The sequence below is a fragment of the Alligator sinensis genome, unplaced genomic scaffold (assembly GCF_000455745.1).
Source record: "Alligator sinensis unplaced genomic scaffold, ASM45574v1 scaffold264_1, whole genome shotgun sequence".
In the NCBI taxonomy this organism is placed as follows: domain Eukaryota; kingdom Metazoa; phylum Chordata; order Crocodylia; family Alligatoridae; genus Alligator; species Alligator sinensis.
Genome location: NW_005841831.1, coordinates 2,889,284 through 2,909,571, shown reverse-complemented (window position 1 = coordinate 2,909,571; position 20,288 = coordinate 2,889,284). Strand labels below are relative to the sequence as shown.

General features: G+C 47.4%; 1 protein-coding gene across 1 annotated transcript in view; it reads right to left on the bottom strand.

The window, feature by feature from the left end:
• HIF1AN (hypoxia inducible factor 1 subunit alpha inhibitor) overlaps window positions 1-20,288 on the bottom strand; it is a 136,095-nt gene that overhangs the window by 10,383 nt on the left and 105,424 nt on the right. The gene's annotated exons all lie outside the window — the stretch shown is intronic.

Genomic DNA, 20,288 nt, shown 5'->3' with positions numbered 1-20,288 from the left:
TCCTGCCTATGCAGGGGGTCAGACTCGATGATCTATTGAGGTCCCTTCTGACCCTAGCATCTATGAACTTATGAACCCAGCAGGAGCTCAAAGGCTGCGTTTTAATAGAAACATCTGATGAGGGAGACGCTGATTGCAACTTTTCATGAATTACCGAAACATCTCAAATCAGGTTGGTATTCTCATTAAATTGCCAGTTCTTACCACTTCAGGTAAGGCCAAAAAGTATGAGAACCATTTTCCTTTGATTTTGTGGGATTTCTGCCTCTGGTCCTGAGCAAACTTGGTAGTGTACAGACAACTGCACAAAATAGAATAATAACCTTTGAAAATGTTGAACCCAAATTGAAAACAAAAAATTGCTTGTTGTTTTGTGGAAAATCTGGGAGGCAAAGGTACTCTATCAGTTAAGGCACTGGGCTGTGTGTCAGGAAACTTTAAAAGTGCCCAGTCACATGACAAATTAACCCTCATTTAATGAGGGTTCAGATGAAGGGGCTCCAAAGCAGAGCACCTTCATTAACTTCTATCTCTCTCTGCGTGTGAGCGGGGCTGGGCTGATGTAGCCCAGCCTCACCCCCAATGCTGTGTGCAGGATGGGAGAGGGACAAGGCAGGGGAGGGAGCTTCAGTCTGGAGTTTACCCAGCCTGTGCTGGAGAGGGTGGAGTGGGTGGATTGGAGCCCCTCACCTCAGGGCTCAAGCCTACCTGCCACCCCCCGACTCCTGTGGCACAGGTTGGACAAACCCCGGACTGGAGTTCCCTCCCCTGCCTTCTCCCCTGCCCAATCTGCAGACAGCAACCTCTCTCCACTGGATCACCTTCAAAGTGAAGCTTTTTCCCCGCCTCATCCTGACTAAACAGCTAACGCCTGTTGGGTTAAGGGGGCAGGGTTGCTGTAACTCATGGCACTTTCTCTGAAGCGCCATGAGTTGTAGCGGGGAGATACATGTAGGTTAGCACCCTGTGTGCTTGTGCAGAGTCAGGGTGTCTCAGATCAAGGTGGGGGTCTTCTACTTGATATAAGGATTCACAGTAACATTGATGCTCTCTCCCTTGCAAAGTTTTCAGTTGCTGAGAAGGGAAGAAGAGAAGACCTCAGATATTATGAACAGAGAAGGATCCAATTCAGAACACCCTTGATCTTTGAAAAGTTTGCCTTGCTGTCTAATCTGTAAAGCTCAGGCCCATCTATACGGATTAGAATTCCTGAGCAGTTTATTGGTTGCCCAAGCAGTCAGCCTAGTTTAAAAATTTAACATCTAACATAGTGGATTGTCATTCCAGCACAATTTTACACAGTGAAGTTCTTCAACATATTCCAAACCAGCAATTGTCTATATTTTCTAGGAGTGTATTAGTGTCTAATGTTCTTAGCTTCTTCCTCCCTTTTATGTGCATTTTTGTCCTGTAATAGCAAATGTGTGGGTCCAATTCTAACGGTGTTAACTTCACTTTGACTCAAGGCTTCTAAATTGATTTTCCAAACCTGGAGTTCAGATTTCCCATCAGCCGAGATATTTTTAAGAGATTTTGGGCTGCTTAGGTATGTACTTCAAGGGCAAATGGGGCTTTCTTTAATATCAGTTGTAGGGGCTTCTATGGGTTATCTAAAACATGAAATATAGCTCAATAGGATGCTTCCTTTAGTGTTCAAGACATTTGATTTTCATCAACGCTGTGCCCATGAGAAGCTACTATCCCATCTTTTGACTATGCAACAGCGATATCTTATACATACCTTTTCACCTGTGGGACCAAAGACACTTCAAAAGCAAATCTTGATTATATCAAGATTATAGGGAAACATATGAAACCTTCATAACATCTGGCTTATACAAAATATCATTTAATTTGCGGCATGAACTCTGGCTGTCAGTAAAATTTGGCCATTTGGGTTTGGGAAATCTGGATTTACATCTGCTTAAGGGATCACTTGATCCATTATGTTTGGGTGCTCCTCAAAAGTTCTGGAGAAAAGCAAATAATATTGAACTAGATCATCAGCTGGGATGAAGTCAATGCATTATTTATACCATTTGGAGATATAGCCCACAATTGACAACTAAAAGTAAAGGAGAGTCCTGGGTGCACAGAATGACCCAAGCTGATCTTTCCTGGGGCTCCAAGAATCGTCAGTGAATGCTAGAATTCCAGTCTGCAACAGCGTAACACCTCTCATCAAAGCAGAACATGGGACCAGCACTAATTCAGAAGGAAAAGCAGTATTAGTTAGCACTACGCTCCCTATCAAGACTGCTAAGCATGTGCTGGGCAGGTGATAGTCTTGGTCATACATAGTGCATGTGTCTACATGTGCCCCCATGGCATTTTTTTACTGCACTGTGCCAGCGGCGCATGGTTATTTTTAGTCACTATGTTGCTGTAGTAATGCATTATAGTGAGGGAGTGTCTGCTACAGTGACATAGCGTCTCGTGTAGATGTGCCCAGTGGGTCAAGTATGTATGACTTGAGGGACATACTTGATACTTTACATCAAGCATGTCCCTCATAAGGTAAATGCTGGCTCCCAAATTTAATGCAGGCATTCCAGGGATGTCATCATAGTGTCTGCTGTGCAGCTAATTCAGAAGTGAATTTTGATTCACTGGCATTTGATAAGGGTAGGAAATACATTACTCAAGGCATTTCTTCTGCTTGGCAGAAAGGTTAAGGTGTCTTACTGTGGCTCCAGAGGCCAGAGTACAAAGCCTAACTTCAGACTTGTGTGAAAATTACCCCCACTTAACCCATTCATAAATGGGTATCTTGTCATTTAAGCTGAAGTGTCAGATAGATGTCATGCTAGGTATATCATTCTCTTGCCTGTTGTTAGCTATAGAAACTGGTATCACTTAACCATGCTAGACAGATGGGCCATAAAGCTCAGGCAGACTTTTGAAACTTTTCTTCTAAGCTGTTTATCCAGCATTGTTGACTATGCTGGAGAACACCAACAAGCTGATGCTTCTTGATACATGATCTTTGTTACTCCCTGAGCAATGACTTCTTCAATGGAAGCATGGACTCCTCTCCTTGTATAGTACATACTTCCTTATATGGGCTAAACCCTCAGCCATTTTAAGTAGAAATGAACTCAGTGGAATGATGCTGATTTACCCCAGCAGAAGCTCTGGCTCCATATTTCTTTTTTGACATGTTCTTTGCTTTCACACAAGCTGCATGATCCTATCAAACCTAAGTCTGCAGCTATCGGCAGGTTCATCAGCTACAGGTTTGGCCCATAACCCTATGGGCATTAGGGCTTCTAGCCACTTGCCTGATTCTAGGATGGAGTGGGCAAATCACAGTGGACCAAGCATAAAAAGAAGGCCTCAGAAAATGGAGGGGAGGAGAGGAGGAAGGTTGCTTGATGGAGAACCTAAGCTGTCTCAGGAATACACCCCCTGAGAAGTATGAGGACAGAGAGATCCTCTCCCCCATTGCACTGCAGTTTGTCAAGTCATCTTCACCAGGGCAAAGGGCTAAGTGGAGATGTAATGCTACTGTTCTGATCTGGGATCAACCCACACCTGCTTCAGATGGGTGTGAAAGACTGTCACTGGTGGAAATTGAGTGTGCTCCATGAAGACAATGCAGTTACTTCAAGGTAGATTAGGGGGACATTCTGGCTCCTGGGTTGGGAGCAGAGGGTTTATGACAGGGGAACAATCTCCAGGCGAGGTTCTTTTGAGTAGCTGTGATATCTTTTATTAGACCAACTGAGTAGTTGGTCTAATAAAAGATATCACAGCTACTCAAAGAAACTTTCCTGCCTGTGTCCTTAGACCAACACTGCTACAACCAAAAACCTAGGGGAACAATCTGGATCATAGGCCAGGAGTACAGTGTAAGTATCCCAGCTGCTCCGTAACACCAGGATTAATCTGCTTTCTCTCTGCTCTTTCTGCACATGATGCTGGTAGGGAGAGAGCACAGGAACACTGATACCCAACACCCATGCTCTTCTCCCTGCCCCTCAGCAAAGACCAGGTCAGTCTGCCACCCACTCTGGCCTTTTTCTCTCCACAGCTCCCTGCCAGGCCTGCAGTGCTGTGTGGCTAAAGAGGCTCACACATTAAAGCCTTATTCCAGTCTGTGTGACAATTACTGACACAGATGCTCCTGTGTCAATATGGGCTCCTCTCCCTATTCCGGTTATAGCAATAGGTGGGCCTGGCAGGGGCTCCCTTCAGCTCAATCCAGGAGAATTATGGGTTTGGGAAGGAGCCATGGCTGGATGGGATTCCACAGGGGAGTGGCCTCCCAAGCACATGTTCTGGCTTCTTCTCGAATCTCCTACCTGGAGACCCCTGAACCAGATCACAAGCAGCAGTAGCACTCTGCAGTGTCCATGCCTTGCTGCTTCTTCCGGATCTATGTGCAGCGTAGTGCAAGCAAATGTGAGAGGGGTAGTGAATGCAGTGAGCAGGAGGGGCATGTGTAATGCAGGGCATGCAGGAAGGGTGAGGGGCACATGCAGTGTAGAGCACATTTGTTTTGAGCCAATGAGTAGAAAGAATGCAGGGCCCTGGCATTGCAGCTCTGCTTGTAGCTTTCAGATTGTTTCCACATCCCCTCCTCACTCAGCTTCTCCCCATACCCACTTTCCTTTAGACTAGGGAAAGACGGTCTTTATAGTTGTTATATGACTAGGGCATGGGCAGTCAGAGCAGTGGTAGGAGCTAAGGGTCAGAAGTAACTCGGGGCCACAGATCAGTGGCAGGAGACAGGTAACCAGGGCCATAAGCTAGAAAGCAGGAAACAAGTGGTCAGAATCAAAGCAGCGAGCACACTGGATACATGTGCACTGAGAAACCCACGTAGGGCCCTGCTACCCCTTTCAATCAATCAGGCAGAGTGCTGCCATAGCAGCTCAGAACACCTTAGCTGGCCAGTCATTCTTAAGGCTTAAGCAGAGCCAACTGCTGGGGTCCTTCACAAGAGTGTCTATAGGGCAAACTCATTCCCCCAGCACACATGCCCATCACCCCTCCCCCCTCTCATTCCAGGGGCTTTGTGTACCCCCTGTTCCTTCGTTTTTCTGATGCCAGAGTACCCCATTTTCTCTCCCATTTCAAGGTCTCTGTAGGTCGAATGTCTCTCCCTCTTACCTTCTCTTCCCACCTCATTCTCCCCTTACACTATGCTCCCCATTCTTTGAATTGTTCTTTCTTTCCTTCTGTCCAGGAGGCAAATGTGACAGGCTCACACCCACCATACTGGATGACGGGCATGCCCTCACCCCTTGGGCCTCATCACACCTGGGCCTATTCACCTGCCGTGACTTGATGTTTTATGCTTGGTGTTGAACAGTGGTTCCCTGAGGGCCCAGTGGTCTCTCTGTTGGCACATTGTGGGCCCTGCTGGCACATGGTGTCTTCTGTGGGGCTTCTCCTCCCCTACACCTCACCCCTTTCCACTCATGTGTCACCATCAAATCTGGTGGCACTCTGGTATGATGACAGGACTTTTCCTCCTGTGCTGGATACCCAGTGAGAATGGATGCTACAAGGTTTTTGCTGCTGTTTTGTAAAGAATCACTGCTGCTGTTTTCAAGAATCACAACACAACCAAACATGAATGACATTTGCCTCCAGTGGCTGGTGGGGCATGGTGGCAGGAGTGCAGCGGCAGTGGAAGCAGCGGGAACTTGGCAGCAGTAAGCGGGGGAGCTCCCGCAGATGCTGCTGTCAGTGGTTGGGTGGGGAGGGGTGAGTGCTGACCAAGGAGTGGAGACCAGCGACCACCCGCTGGCACCGCCGACACTGTCAGTGGTGCCTTTTGTAGGGGGTGCACTGCCATGCGCAGGGGGTGCACATGCACCCGTGTGCACACACTACACATCACCTCTGCAACCAAAAAACTAACTTAAATAGTTCTGAGTGGGCAGCAGGCAGGGTGGCGATGCCCCCATTTTAAGCTATTCCCCTTTGGGCTGATTTAGGCTGTTTCAGTGCCTGGTGCACCCTTCTCTCACCCACCATAGAGCTCACTAGGCCTCCTAGTTAGCCAGCTTTCTGGCACGAGTTCTGCCCATCTTGTCACCAGAACAGGTATGGCACTGCCTAATGGTTTCCTCCAGCATGCTCATACAAGGTTTGCGACTCTGCCAGTCCTATTGGTGTGCTCTGATCTCGCAGACACTCTGACAGGCTGTGCAGTGTCAGGGAGGTTTTGGGCCTGGGTTTCCCTCCAGTTGGTTCCCACAGGGCCCACTGGGCTGCCCTCTCCAAGCCCCACCTGATCCATGTGCTTCTGCGTGGCCATCTGCATATGGTGGGGAGCTGTGTCACAACCAAGCTGCGCTGCTTGCCAGCTGAGTCAGACATGCTGGTATCTGGTCAGGTCCCTGGTGTTCCATCAGTGGCAGTGGCTTCCCTGGGCCTTCCCAGGTATTTCTGCCCCAGGGAAAGCAACCAGCCTCCAGCCAGTTGTAGTGTGTGCATCCAGGTGTTTCCTGGATGACTCAGCTGCTGGACATGGGTGTGCCACTTCCCTGGGTGTGCTGGTCCTAAGGGAAGGCGCTAGATCCCTTCCGGCAGCGGGGAGAGTACCTGGCTCTGCTTCCAGGAAGAGCACACACAAACTGCTGAAGCTTCCTTAGCCTGACAAAGGGTTTTTGAACCCAAAAGCTTGCTTAATAACCATTCTCCAACCATTTGGGTTGGTCTAATAAAAGATATCAAATTCACCCACGGAACCTTGTCTGCCTATGGCTCTGCTTCCAGCATTCCAGCATGCTCTCCTTCTGCCTTCAGCTTCAGGCCTGCTTTAAACATGTGACCTCCGGGCTCTGGACCAACTATCCATGTTCCCTCTGACCATGCAGTGCCAGCCAGCTTACAGCCCGGTCACCTGGGCTACAGCACCATGGTAAGTCAGGCAGGGGCCTGTCACAGCAAGTCAATTGAGATGTCACCATGTTCAACTCAGTTAAAATGGGCAGGGCTGAGATGTTATATTGGAAGAGTAAACTTTAAAGGCTTCTTTATTTTGTGGGTCTAGATGACAGGCTCTCCCCATGTCCTCCATATCCCACTTCTCTCTTTTCTGATTAGCACCAAAAACCAGAAGTTTCTATCCACAGAGGCCTAGGACTATCCTCAAAAATTCCAGGTTGATCACATATAGCATCCAGAAGTTATCACCTTCCATCCAAACAGTGAAATGCCATTAAGCTGAGTGCAGGGGTTTAGCCAAATATTGGTAATGTATGTTCAAGCTATAGAAAGCATACATTGCATTCTGCATGCACCCTGAGCAATAGAACAGGTCCTATCACTGTAAATCGTTACAAGCAGTTAGACAGCCCCAGCTGCAATGGTGTGGGCTTTTCATAAGTAAAGAGTGGTTTTATCTAGAGTTGTGGGATTAACAAGTGCTAGCTAATATGTTTCAGAAGGTTAATGTAGACAAAGCAGTGTGTGTCTTAACTGGCTAAGACAGACCAGCTGAATTCCACAACCCTCCCTCTAACCTGAACATTTTAGCACACAATTAAGGCGGTGAGACTTCCTAGGCTGTGGTTAACACATGCTAGCTAACATTATGTTAGTTAACCCAGATTATAGGTATAGCTGGATAAGGCAGATCCTACCTTGAAACCAGAAGATGGACCTACCTCTCAATGTCCCTTCCAGCCCTCTTTTCTATCATTCAGACATGCCCCTATTGAAACCACCCATCTCTGCAATCCCTTAGTGCCAGTGAATGGGAAATGAGAGTCCTTCTATGGACTGACTGATCAGTGCCCTGGATCACTTGAAATCTGCACTCCCCAATGGCTCCAGAACAGTCCTCAGAATTTAAGTCTTTGTCCCTTTAAATGTGATGCATGTAAGAAAAAAATTGACAAGCTCCCTCGCTCTCAAAAGAGTGAGAAATTTTCATTGATTGATTTCTTCATGGCTTCTTAAACAGATAATTAATTCACCGTGAACCTGCGGACACACTGTAGTGAGTCGTTAATATTGTAAATTCACATATACTTCGATAATCGCCTGACCCCCCCATCACCCCGAAAAACAGATAGCTGTGCAGAGGTGGGGGTGGGGAATCGATTTTCGAAGACATGAAGGGATCACCCAGCAAAGGGAAGCTATTGATTCTCTTTTATAAGACACTGCTATAATATTTATTCTTTTGTAAACAGAATTAACCTGGTATCATGGGTCATTCCTATTGAGCAGCGCTCCTCTCGTGCGCACAAGGAAACAGATTGCATCAGGAGAGGTGGAAACATCCAAACCACACCACCTACTTCAGGCTGCAAGTCAGGAGTGGATCCTCTCAGGGTTGCTGATGCTTGCCTTAACAGGGGAGACCCCTCCTCTGCCCTATTAGCTGTCCACTGTGTCCCAGCTACTGATCCAGAAGGATCTCATGTAGGATCCCATCCCTTCCATGACCAGGTCACAAAATCCTTGGACACAGGTGTCGTGGTGGACATAGTCTTTCTGGACTTTAGAAAGGCCTTCGACACGGTCTCTCACCCCATTCTCATTAAAAAAAACTAGGAGACCGTAGTGTCAATATCTACACAGTCAGATGGGTCACTAATTGGCTGGAGTGCCGCACCCAGAGAGTGGTGGTGGACAGGTCTTATTCGACCTGGAGGGATGTGGGCAGTGGGGTTCCCCAGGGCTTGGTCCTCAGGCCCGCGCTGTTCAACATCTTCATCAGCAACTCGGACAAGGGGGTAAAAACCACCTAGTTCAAATTCAGAGATAACACTAAGATGTGGGGAGAAGTGGGAATGCTAGAAGGGAGGAATAGGCTGCAATCAGACCTGGACAGGTTACAGAGGTGGGTGGATAAGAACAGGATGGGTATCAACACTGACAAGTGCAGGGTACTGCACCTGGGCAGGAGGAACCAGCAACATACCTACAGGCTGGGGAACTCCCTTCTCATCAGTGCAGAGGCGGAGAAGGATCTTGGAGTCATTATTGATGCCAAAATGAACATGGGCCGACAGTGTGGGGACGTGGTCAGGAAGGCCAACCGTACCTTGCCATGCATCCACAGATGCATCTCAAGCAGGTCCAAGGAGGTGATCCTCCCCGTCTACGCAACACTGACTGGTCAGGCCACAGTTGGAGTACTGCATCTAGTTCTGGGCACTGCGCTTCAGGAGGGATGTGGACGCCGCACTTCAGGAAAGGGTCCAGAGGAGGGCCACTCGCATGATCAGGGGCAGCAGGGCAGACCCTACGAGGAGAGGCTGAGGGACCTGAACCTGTTCAGCCTCCACAAGAGAAGGCTGAGGGGGGATCTAGTGGCCGCTTACAAACTGGTCAGGGGGGACCAGCAGGCATCGGGAGAGTCCCTGTTCCCCTGAGCACTACCAGGAGTGACAAGAAATAACAGTCACAAGCTGGCAGAGGGTAGATTCAGGCTAGACATCAGGAAGCACTACTTCACAGTCAGGGCAGCTAGGATCTGGAACCAACTTCCAAGAGAAGTGGTGCTGGCTCCGACCCTGGGGGTCTTTAAGAGGAGGCTGGATGAACACCTTGCCAGGGTCGTTTGACCCCAGTACTCTTTCCTGCCATAGCAAGGGGTCGGACTTGATGATCTGCTCAGGTCCCTTCTGACCCTACCAACTATGAAACTATAAGAATTCATGCCATGGAAATAAATCTTCCCCCAACCTCTGGCAGTTGCCCACCTGTTCAATGATCTCTTCCTGCCCCAGGGTGTTCAATGCTAATCTCTTCCACAGACTCCTCTCCTGAGGCACAGATATTCCCAGAAGCCCCTGCAGCGTCAGACTGTGTAGTAGTACTGTTAATATAACTATCACATGCTCCTGCCTGACCCAGATTTTGTCCAGAAATCACAGGCTGGTAGAAGTTGTTAGTGAGTTGAGGTGGCTGTTGCTCAGCAAAGCGACATCATAGAAACATGGGGTCTGTTTAAGCACCAGCTTGGAATTGTTCCAACTGCTTCAGGGCCATATTAGTGCTCAGACCCTTAGTTCAAAGACCCAGCAGGCTTAGCACTGTCTGTACCTGGAGGATGGGTAGAGGGGTCATGTCAAGGCTGGGCTGGATCGCACTGTCTTCTGGTAAGCCTCACCACATAATGCCCTCCTGAAACTGTTGAAAAAACAGGCTGAGTTTAGAAATGTCCAGATGCTGCTCTTATTTTTGCTGGACACCAGTTTGGCTTCTGTCCAGCCCTATGGGCAGATGAGAGAGGAAAGTTAGGCTAGAGCTCGCATATCTCTGCTCCTGTTCAGAGGAAGATTTAGCACCTAAAGGGCAAATTGTCAGCTTGGGCACACATCAAGTGCTGGTGGCATACACTGCTTTTCATTGGAAGATGACAAACTGGAGGTGGCTAAGGTAAGAGGTACCCCTGCAGAATCATGCCAGTCCAAAAGAAACCCTACCCCCATAGCTTCTTTTACCACACACCCCTGAATAAGACATACACCTTGTTTTTGGAAGGTGGAATGAAAAAAAAAACATTTTTCTTGAAAATGCCAGCAAGTATTTTCACAGGGAAAACACACGCAGCTGCAGTAAGGAGGCAGCAAAAAGCTGTGGCTACTTCTTTAATGCCCTAGTTGCATGGCATGGCAGGTACTGCTGGCTGCCCACCCAGCTCAAGCAGAGGGATCAGGCAATTGGTATACATCAGGATTGGCCCTCAACTGTCTTGGCAGGCATGGCTGGCTGAGCCAAACTGCCCAGCTCCTCTTCTTGATCTGGGAGGCAGCCAGTAGCTCCTGCCAAGTCAGCTAAGGCCTAACCAACTTAAGAGGAGCCAGACATTTGTAGGATCGTTTGTAGGATCAAGCCTTCAGCTGAGTCAGCAATTGCCACTGGCTTCCCACCTAAGTAGAGAAGAACCTGGCAGCTCAGCCCCCACATGATTAGGCCCTCTGGTCCCCACATTTCCTCATTTATGACATGCACCCTGTCTAGTAGATAATTTTTTTAAAAGGTGCATATTGTATGTGACTAAATACAGGTATATGTTTTTCTAAACAAGGGCAGTGGGAAGCAATTGAGCTTTAGGCCATGCCCTTCCAGTGCAGACCTCTGAATCTGAGGAATCCTTGAAACAGGAGAGGCTGCTGAAGGGAAATCAGAATGGCCACTTAACCGAGAGAGCTGGAGGAGGTGAATTAATATAGAAAAGCCCTCCACACTGGCCTAGCTTTGCTCCTATTGAATCTAATGCTAAAGCTCCCATTGGCTCCAGTAGCAGCAGAACTAAGGCAGCACTGGGCACGTCTACATGTGCATTAATGTGCTGTAATTACAGTACATTAATTCTAGTACTGGTAATAACAGGTACTAACTTAATGCACGGTAACCGGTGCTACTGTGCAGTAGCACCAGCACACGTCTTTTAAGTGATGCTAATGCACAGTAGATTAATCATACTGTGCATTAGCTCAATAGCACAGCTTTTGCTGTGATGTGCTAATGCGCAGTAGAATTAGTCTACTACACTTATAGCTTCTCGTGTAGATGCATCCACTGTGAGGTTTTGAGAATCTCCACCACCGGCTTAAGCTAAACCAAAGACATACGTAGAGATGGAAATATGGACCCTAAGGGTGAAGCTCATCTCTCTGTAGAGGGTCAGTTCAAGCCCTGCATGCTACCTAAAGCCCTTAAGATAGTTGAAGTGGCATGGTTCATGAGACACATTCACCCTCACCCTGCATGTGAAAGGAGCATCCTTTACCACTAGGAAGGATGATCCCATACTTGCAGTAGAATGACATCCACACAAGCCTACAGCCTGACTGACTATCCTGTCCTTGACTCCCATTAGTACATACTACCCAGGAAGCAGGAAGTTGATGAGTCGCTTGAGGGCCTGCTGGGAAGCAGCATCAATCTGCTCAATGCTGCCTATCCCTAAACCAGATGATAAACTCCTGCTTTTTGCCCACCATCTGAAAGCGGGACTTGAAGCCCTGAACTAGTAACAGTAACTTTGGACCTTTCTCTTGCCTGATCCCCAGCCTGACAGTCTTGCACAGTCTTGCCCATTTAGATTGCATGCTCTTCTAGGTAGGAACTACCTCTTTCTACATGTCTGTACAGTGTCTAAGGCCCTCTTCTCAGATGGGGCTATTGCAGTAAGTTTTGAAATTACATGTTAGAAAGAGGAGACAGAGACCCTCTTTCACTAATATCACCATGACTATTTTAGAAAGACAGTAATGCTGAGTGAGGATGATGTTTTGTTAGAAGGCAAAAGACTGTTTTGTCCAGTTCACTGAAAAGAGAAATACTCAACACTATCAGCAAATAAAGCCACAGCATAAATTTTTCTGGGCTGGATCAGATCTCTGATAAAGAACCCAGGCATAACTGAAATCCCAGAGAGACAGTGCTGAATGTTAGGAAGAAAATTAAATAAAAAGAAGCAAACAGAATATGGGTAATAGAGGACTCACAAGTGCAGGTTTATTGATTCATGGATTTTTAAAGTCAGATGGGAATGTTCTGATCCTCCAGAGTGACCTGCTGCATAATGGAGGCCATGAAACATCACCCAGGAACTTCTGCATTTTGCTCCTTACTTCTGTTTGATCTACTGACAAGAGTTTATATAAAATAAGACTCAGATGATAGCCCTGGATACCAGTAGCCTTGAACTACAGAAAAAAATGTGGGTAGGTCTCTGAATTTCCAAGCTCCCTCTTATCTTTATATAGTGACCAGCTCTAAATACTCAAAAATGGTGAGTTTGTTTAAAGTATGATCTTTTGTACTGGCCTTCTCAAATGTGAGGCTTTGGGCACTGTGTATTTCGTTCTTTTTACTGCAACCACGAGGTCCAGAAACTTTGTGTTTTAAATTGAAGGTGAAACCTTGTCATAATCACCTGGCTTCAAGAATTGGCATCTTAAGAAGCCAAGCAAATGAGGTAGGCTATAAAATCATGAGTGCTGGCCATACTTTATGAGCTGAACAATTCTTTGTTCTGGGGAAGTTTGTAGCTAGAGCCCTAGATTTCCCAGCTGGCTTTATTTTCATAATGTAGCTGAACCCACACGCAGCTCTCAATACCACAGAGCTTCAACAAGAACAGGATCTTAGCTCTGAACATCCCTGCTTTGTCCCGTGTTGGCAGCCTCAACATGGCCCTTGCAATTTGGATGTTGTGGGCCTCTAAGGCTCATTTGGTTGTTTCTTTTATCTTCCTCTTGTCATTGCTCCATCCTGCCAGAAACGAGAGAGAGAGAGAGAGAGAGAGAGAGAAAAGGAGAGAGAGAAAGAGAAATAAATTGTGTAAAAGAATTTAAAAGAGGGAGTAAGAGATAAAGAAAAGTATCCAAGACAGGCGAGCAGCCCATGAACTGCCTGGCAGAAGTAGAAGCCCTAATTAAAAGACAAAAATACAGCAGCAAAGTCTTCCATTCAGAGGATGGACAATGAGAGGGTCTGCGGAGCAGAACTGGGAGGGGATGAAAGGACAAGCAGCGGCAAAGCCCCCACTGCTCCCCTCATCCTTCCAGAGCAATGCTCCGGCATGGGGCTCACAGAAACCCCCTCAGCCATTATACCCCCTGGCGTAGAAGGGTAGCATATTTGCCCATATTACCCTGGAGATTCCCATCCTTGTGTCTGTACAGAAGGCAGCTGACTCAGCAATGTTCATTCTCTTGTGTTGATATTTTTTTTCTGTAGTTAAACTTCATTTGCCCCTTGAGAGGGCACCTAGGGTCAGGTGAATGAAAGCTGCCCAGGACTGGAGGGATGTGGGGGTAAGGCCTTGTCTGGATGTAAAAAAGACTAAGCCAAGAGGTGGTGCTAAGATAATGGGGAGGGTTTATAACTAGAGGGGGAGGAAGGGAAATACCAGACCCTCTTGGGTCACCTCCCCAGTCCCCTTGGCTGGACAAATACTGTCCTGGCCTTTCCACTCCAGTGATGCTCCTGAATGTGTTAATTATCCCCAAAGCCCTTTCCTAGGAAGTGCTGCATGAGTCATATGACAGCCATGAGTGGCTTGGTCTTAAGGGAAGATTGAAAGCACGACATTCTTCAAATGTGGCTTTGGTTGGTGGGATGGGGTTATGTGGGGGTTGGGCACTGCTGTTACCCACTCTCTCGAAGGAGGGTCTCTCCCAGGATTGCTAAGAGATGTTACCTTTGATCTTGGGCTGAAGGAGGTGGGGGTGGGGAGGAGTGTCTGCCGAGTCCTGTTCTTTCTGGGAGTGGATACTATAAAAGGCTCCTAGAAAAGAACAAGAGCCCCCAGGCTTGTTGAAGGGCAGCCTACTACATCAGAATTAATTTGGGGCTCTTTCCAAAACAAAAGCTGTCTATGGCTTTCAACATGTTTACACAATAGTGCACAGAAAGAGCATCAGAAATGTCATCTTGAGGGTTCCTCTCCCTCCCCTCCCCTCCTCTCCCTCCACTTTTCTTTCTTTCCCTCCTCTCTTATGCACTCAGCATGCTCTTCCACATTTCCTTTTTTCATTCATTCTTTTTCTTCCTTGAAGAATTTCTCTCCTTCTCCTTCCCTACATTCTACTCTGTTTTTTGCAGGCCAAAGAAGCCCAACTTGTTGGGTGTTCATAGTTACAGCTACTCCAATCCCAGTCTCACTCAGCAGGAGGGTTTGTAGGGAGGGGTATAATAGATGTGAGCTGTTCAGCTACTCTGGTCCAGTCTCTCCTAGCACAAGATGCAATAGGGAGTATAATAGAGGTGGGGTGTTCATAGCTACTAGGCCTGTGCAAAGCAGCTACTATTGGCTTTGGATTCAGATTTGGCCAATTCGGGGGACAGTGATTCAATTCGGTGGTTCGAATCACTGTCCTGAATCTATTCGGCTAAATCTGATTTGGAGATTCAGCTGCTGCCGAATCAGCTGAATCTCTGAATCACACAGGCCCATCCCCCACCTGCTCTCCCAGCCCCAGCAGTGGCTGCCCCCCCTGCCCCAGCTCCTGGCACTTTGAAAAAAAAAAAAAGCCCCAAGTCATCGAGGCCCCGAAGCCACTGCAGGAGCTGGTGAGTTCAGGGTTTGTTTTTTTTTCTTAAAAGGCCAGAGCTGGGGCATGTGGGGCAGTTATGGGGGGCTGGGAGAGTGGGGGGGGTCAGAGGGCTCGTGGCAGAGCCCCCCCATGCAGCATGGGGCAGTGGGGATCACTCCCCCCCCACTGGGCAGCACCTGGTGAACAGGGGCTTTTTTTTTAAAGCATCAGGAGCTGGGGTGGGAGCAGGCAGGGGATGGGGCCTGGCAGGGGTCCCCCCATGGTCCCCTACCCCCTCCTCCAGCCTCCCCTCCCCCACCCCTACTTACCAGCTCCTAGTCCGGCTTCAGCTCCCTGCTGCAGTGACTGGGGACTGCCCAAATCCCCGAAGCTCTCCAAATCGATTTGGACCTTTTAATTGGTCCCCTGATTTGATTCGGATTTGGAGATTTGGCCACTGAATCAGGCCAAATCTCCTCCAAATCGAATCAGCGACTGAAGCTTCGCACAGCTCTAATGTGCCAATCTCTTCCATTAGGCACTACTGGAGGAAAGAGATATAGGAGTTCTAGTGGTAGGTGTTCACAGTTACTCCAGTCCCAGCCTGTCTGAGCAGAAGGAACCATACCTATAAGGAGCTTTTAGTTATATGAATGTCCATATCTTTTACTGTAGGTCAGACATTACAATAACTGCAGTGCCAGCTTCTCTTAAGGGGTTGTTACACGTTACACTTAGCACATTAACGGCACTTAAACCGCTAGCGTCCAAGCGTTCAAGCAGGAAAACACATTAGACACGTGCTAAGTGCCATCGTACCATAGCAAAATTAGGACTTTACTGGTGGAATATTTCCAGATCCTGTTACCTAACACGTGTTGAGCTAACGCCTGACTGCTCCACAGAGGTAATACGATCAGCCTAGTGGAGGGCTGGGACTAAGAACCAGCTGTCTGTCAGTTAAAGCCCCCTCATGGAACCAGAGTGGATTTAAGACTTCAGTGTGGTGAGGGGCTTTGACCAACCAATAGCTGATTGTCAGCCTCAGCCCTCCCTAAGACTGATGTGGTGGGAGGTCTGGGACTGGTGATCAGCTGTTTGTCAGTCAAAGCCCCACCATGGTACAGTGGGAGGTCTGGGATTCTGCTGCTCTCTGCCTCCATGCTGGGTCCCAGGTCCTGCTGTGCTCTCTGCACCCAGTCCCAGGACCCAGCGTGGTGGTAGAGGCAGGGAGCACTGTGGGACCTGGGCTCTACTACTCCCTGCCTCTGCACTGGGTTTTGAGTCTCCCTATACTCTCTGCCTTTGTGCAGGACTCAGTATGGAGGCAGGGAGGGGGTGTGGGACTGCTCTGATGGGTCCCCAAGTTGAGACTGAAAATTAGCTGATTTTTGGCCTCAGCAGCAGGATGGCAGCAAAGCTGGTTCAAGACTCCCGTGTGCACTAAGTTCTGTATTTAGATCATAGTAAGCATTAGCATTGGACTGCTCAGAAAACTTTCTGAATTATATTAAGTGTCCTGTGCAACAGGGCCCTCAGTAAAAGCTATTATAGTACCCCTGGCTGTAGAGAGAAGTGCACAATTATTGCAATCCCACCTCATCCAAGCAGGAGGTTCTTTGCACAGATCACAGCTAATCACAGCTAGTTCTAGATGCAAACTGTCCAAGGAAGAGCTTATGCTGTAGGGCAAGAAGAAACTGTTGGGCTGGATACAAGACTCCCCCCTAGGTGCAATTCTCAGACCTTTGCAATGTAGGAGGTCAGGCTGGATGGTCCAAATGTTTCCTTCTGGCCTTGAAGTCTGTGGCCTTAACATCTATGAAGGTGATGGTAATGGGTAAGCTAACTATCATATCAGGCCCAGGTTTGGATTGCACAAACATATTTAGGAATATGACAAAAAAAGCTAAAGATAGAGGCCTGGGGCAGTGCTGTGTGTTGTCCACAGGATGGACAAAAGAAAAGGATTGGGTGGAGAGAGAGAGAGTTTGGGGCAGGCAGCAGATAGCCAGTAGTCCCAGACCAAAACCAGGGCAGGTGCTCAGACTAAGCCTTTCTATCATAGTCCTCACAGTTAATGGAGATGTGCAGGAGCTCCTCCAAAACCAATATCCAGGTGCATGTGCCTCACATATCCCAACCCGTCTCAAGAGATGGATCCCTTGTGCTTTGTAGATAACAACACCTAGCCAGTCGCTTTCATGAGAACTCCCCCCCAGTCTCACCTCAGCTGGGCAACATAACTCAATACAAATGGGTAAAGAGCAGAAACCAATGGCTTCCTGTACATTGTGGACTCACTCGCAGGAGTATCTTTGTCCACATGCCTTGCATGTATGAGATCAAAGAGGGGATGCCTCGGACAATGGTTTGATACCATGCTCTGGCACAAGATAATATGCATTCATGCAACTCAAGGGGCCTACATAATGCAGTACATTTGCTGGCATATTCTTTAACATACATACTCATTTCTGCAGTAAGCTGTTGGTGTGGGTGGGAGTGGGTATCAGGTCACCTTTCCCCATCCACTGTAGAGGTACAACACAAATGATTCATCAAATCTGTATCAATTAGGAAAGAAGGTTTCACTAGGTCTCATTCAGGTAACACTACCAAAATCTATCCTGAATGATACTTTGTCCTAGTGGAACGCAGGACCTTTAGTTTGGTTCATCTGGCCATGCTAGAAGCTACAGGCACAGACTATCACACAGGCCCTACCAGCAGCATGGTGTGTGTGCCTTATCAAGTCTCATAGCCTTAGAGACCTCATAGACATACAAAGTCCCATATAGAAAGTCTAGAACTCTAGTTATGGGCAGTATGGTAGCACCTGGGATAGGAAGCCAAGAAAGCCTGGTTCTTCTGTCTCTTCCAACAACCAGAGGCACTGAATGAAGCCTTGCTACTCATTTTGTTTCAAGGGTCTGGTACTCCGCAAGTGTGACCAGGACTGCTTGGCTTGCATCTGCAGCAGCCAAGGTGCCACAGTAATCACCATCCAAGATGTACAGAGGCGCAGGACTGCTTAGCTTCCAAGATCAGGTGCAGGCAGCCTAATACAATCACTGCTTTGACATATCAGTACTTTTTATTTTCTGTTCCCACTCTTTGTCTGTCTTGTCTGCTAAGTCTGTGACTTCTTTGGACTGAACCTCTTGTTCAGTCTCCACATGGTACAGCAATATGAATAATAATGCCCCTCACAGCAGCTCTGCAAGCCCAATAGTAACATCCTAGCCTTCAAAGCTTCCATTAAGTGCCTTTCATGGGAGTGCCAGAGACCTCCCGGGTGTTCAACAGACCTACAAGGCAACAAACAGGTGTACCATATCTTTTGCAGAGGCCTAATGGAGGAAAAGAGTGCTTGGAGGCCATCAGAGGCTCCTAATTCTCATGGCTTGTTCCCTAGGTCAGAACAGTGGTAATAAAAAGTTTAAGTTGGCAATAAAAAAAAGTTAAATTGCAACTGGCGACTGAAGTCTGGTGCAACCCTTTGCTACAACAGATATCACAGCTGATCATGCACTGAGTCACTTATTAAAGTTTGCCATTGCTTTTTTCTACTCTGAGCATTCAAAAATCATGCTTCAGGCCCCATACCATAAATCAAGAATTTAGCTTAAAGATGTGAAATTAAAAAATAATGAATTAGGGGGGGATTTTCCTTTTTTTTTTTTTTTCCTTTTTTTTTCTTTTGGCTTCCTGTGTTTTTTAGCCTTTAGGAGTTACTCTCCCAAGCATATCTCTATTACCACGAGACTCAGATATAGTCTTTTTATAAAGTAAAAGCCAGAATTCTTCACATAATGACATGAATCCAGGAGATGTGCCTTTAAGAAAAATATCAAATATAGCAAAACAGGCAACAAAAATCATGAGAGCTGCCAGCACAGTCATTGATTAAAAAAATTAACTTAGTATTTGGGATGTTTTTGTTCATTGTCATTTTGGCAAGTGGTTGAATTTTTATGATACTGCCTCCATTCATCCAGGGCCTCACAATATTTAGAAATAGATAATGAGTGTTACATTGTGCATGGCCCCTAAATATTAACAACCCCTTTTGTAAAATGGGATAACTGAGGCACAGAGAGGTACTAGATAGCAAGCTGGATTCCAAGCAACTGCAGCACATAAAAATCAAGGCCCACCTTTGATTTAAGTAACAAGTCTAAGATCACATGGAGAGTCAGAGGCAGAGCTGGGAAAAGAACGCAGGAATATTGATAGCCAGCACTGCGGTCTGACTAGGCAAACACATCACAGGCCACTACACCATGCCTAGAAGGACTCTATCTACCCTAATGACTCTGAGGACCTACTCACCACCATAGCAAGGAGTTGAGGGTGTGCAGACCCCACAGGCCTATCCCAGACACCCTGTTCCAGAATTCTGCATCCTTTGTGGCACCGGAGACCATGTCCACAAATCTTGTGCTTCCCCAGCATCACAGGCCTGTCCCAGAATCTGCTCCCCTCCTTGCACTACAGGCTTGCCCATCACTCTATCCCTAAATTCAGTCCAGTCATGGCACCAGGTCCATTTCCTTCAATGGCCCAAGTACCTGGGGAAAGTCTACCTCACTGTGGAGCCCTGCTGTGAGGCACTGACACGGATCGATCCACAAGCCGCCCCGATGTTCTCCGCTTCTGATTGCTACATTTTTTGTGACAAATTGATAAACTGCATCTTCACTCAGTTAAAGATTTGATCTCACTCTTTTAATCCGCTATCAATAAGATATTAATCGCGCACCCAACCCGCTCTGCTCCCTGGCCGCCTGCAAATCCAATAATCATTTCAGAATTCACAGCCGAGTGGGGCACTCCCTTCCAACAATTAATTTCAGGGGAGTCTCATTTATTTTCCCTGTAACCCTCTCTCCCTCCCCTGCCTCCACAGCCACCAACTTCTCCCTCCCTCCCACTCCCCCCCACCCACACACTCACTTCCCCATGGAAACTCTTGCTCAGCATAGATGGCTAGTGGGAGTGTGACTTACACTAGAAACCTGGCAGCATTTCCCAAACTCCCTTGCATTTGCTGCTCCATAGAACCAATTAGCCACCCCCCTTCCCTACCCACACACAGAACTTTAAGCCACATTCAACCCTGATACAATAGCCTGGACTTCAGTTGACTTACACTGGGAATGAATTTGGCCCTGTTCTGCTAAGCTTTTCTCTGTACAAATATATATATGGCAATCATCCCAGTAGGGAGACCCATATCTATGTTGTGGGTTGGTAAGCACAGATTTGAGGGATAATGGCCCAGTCAGCAAATGAACTAGAGAATCCTCCAGTAGAGAA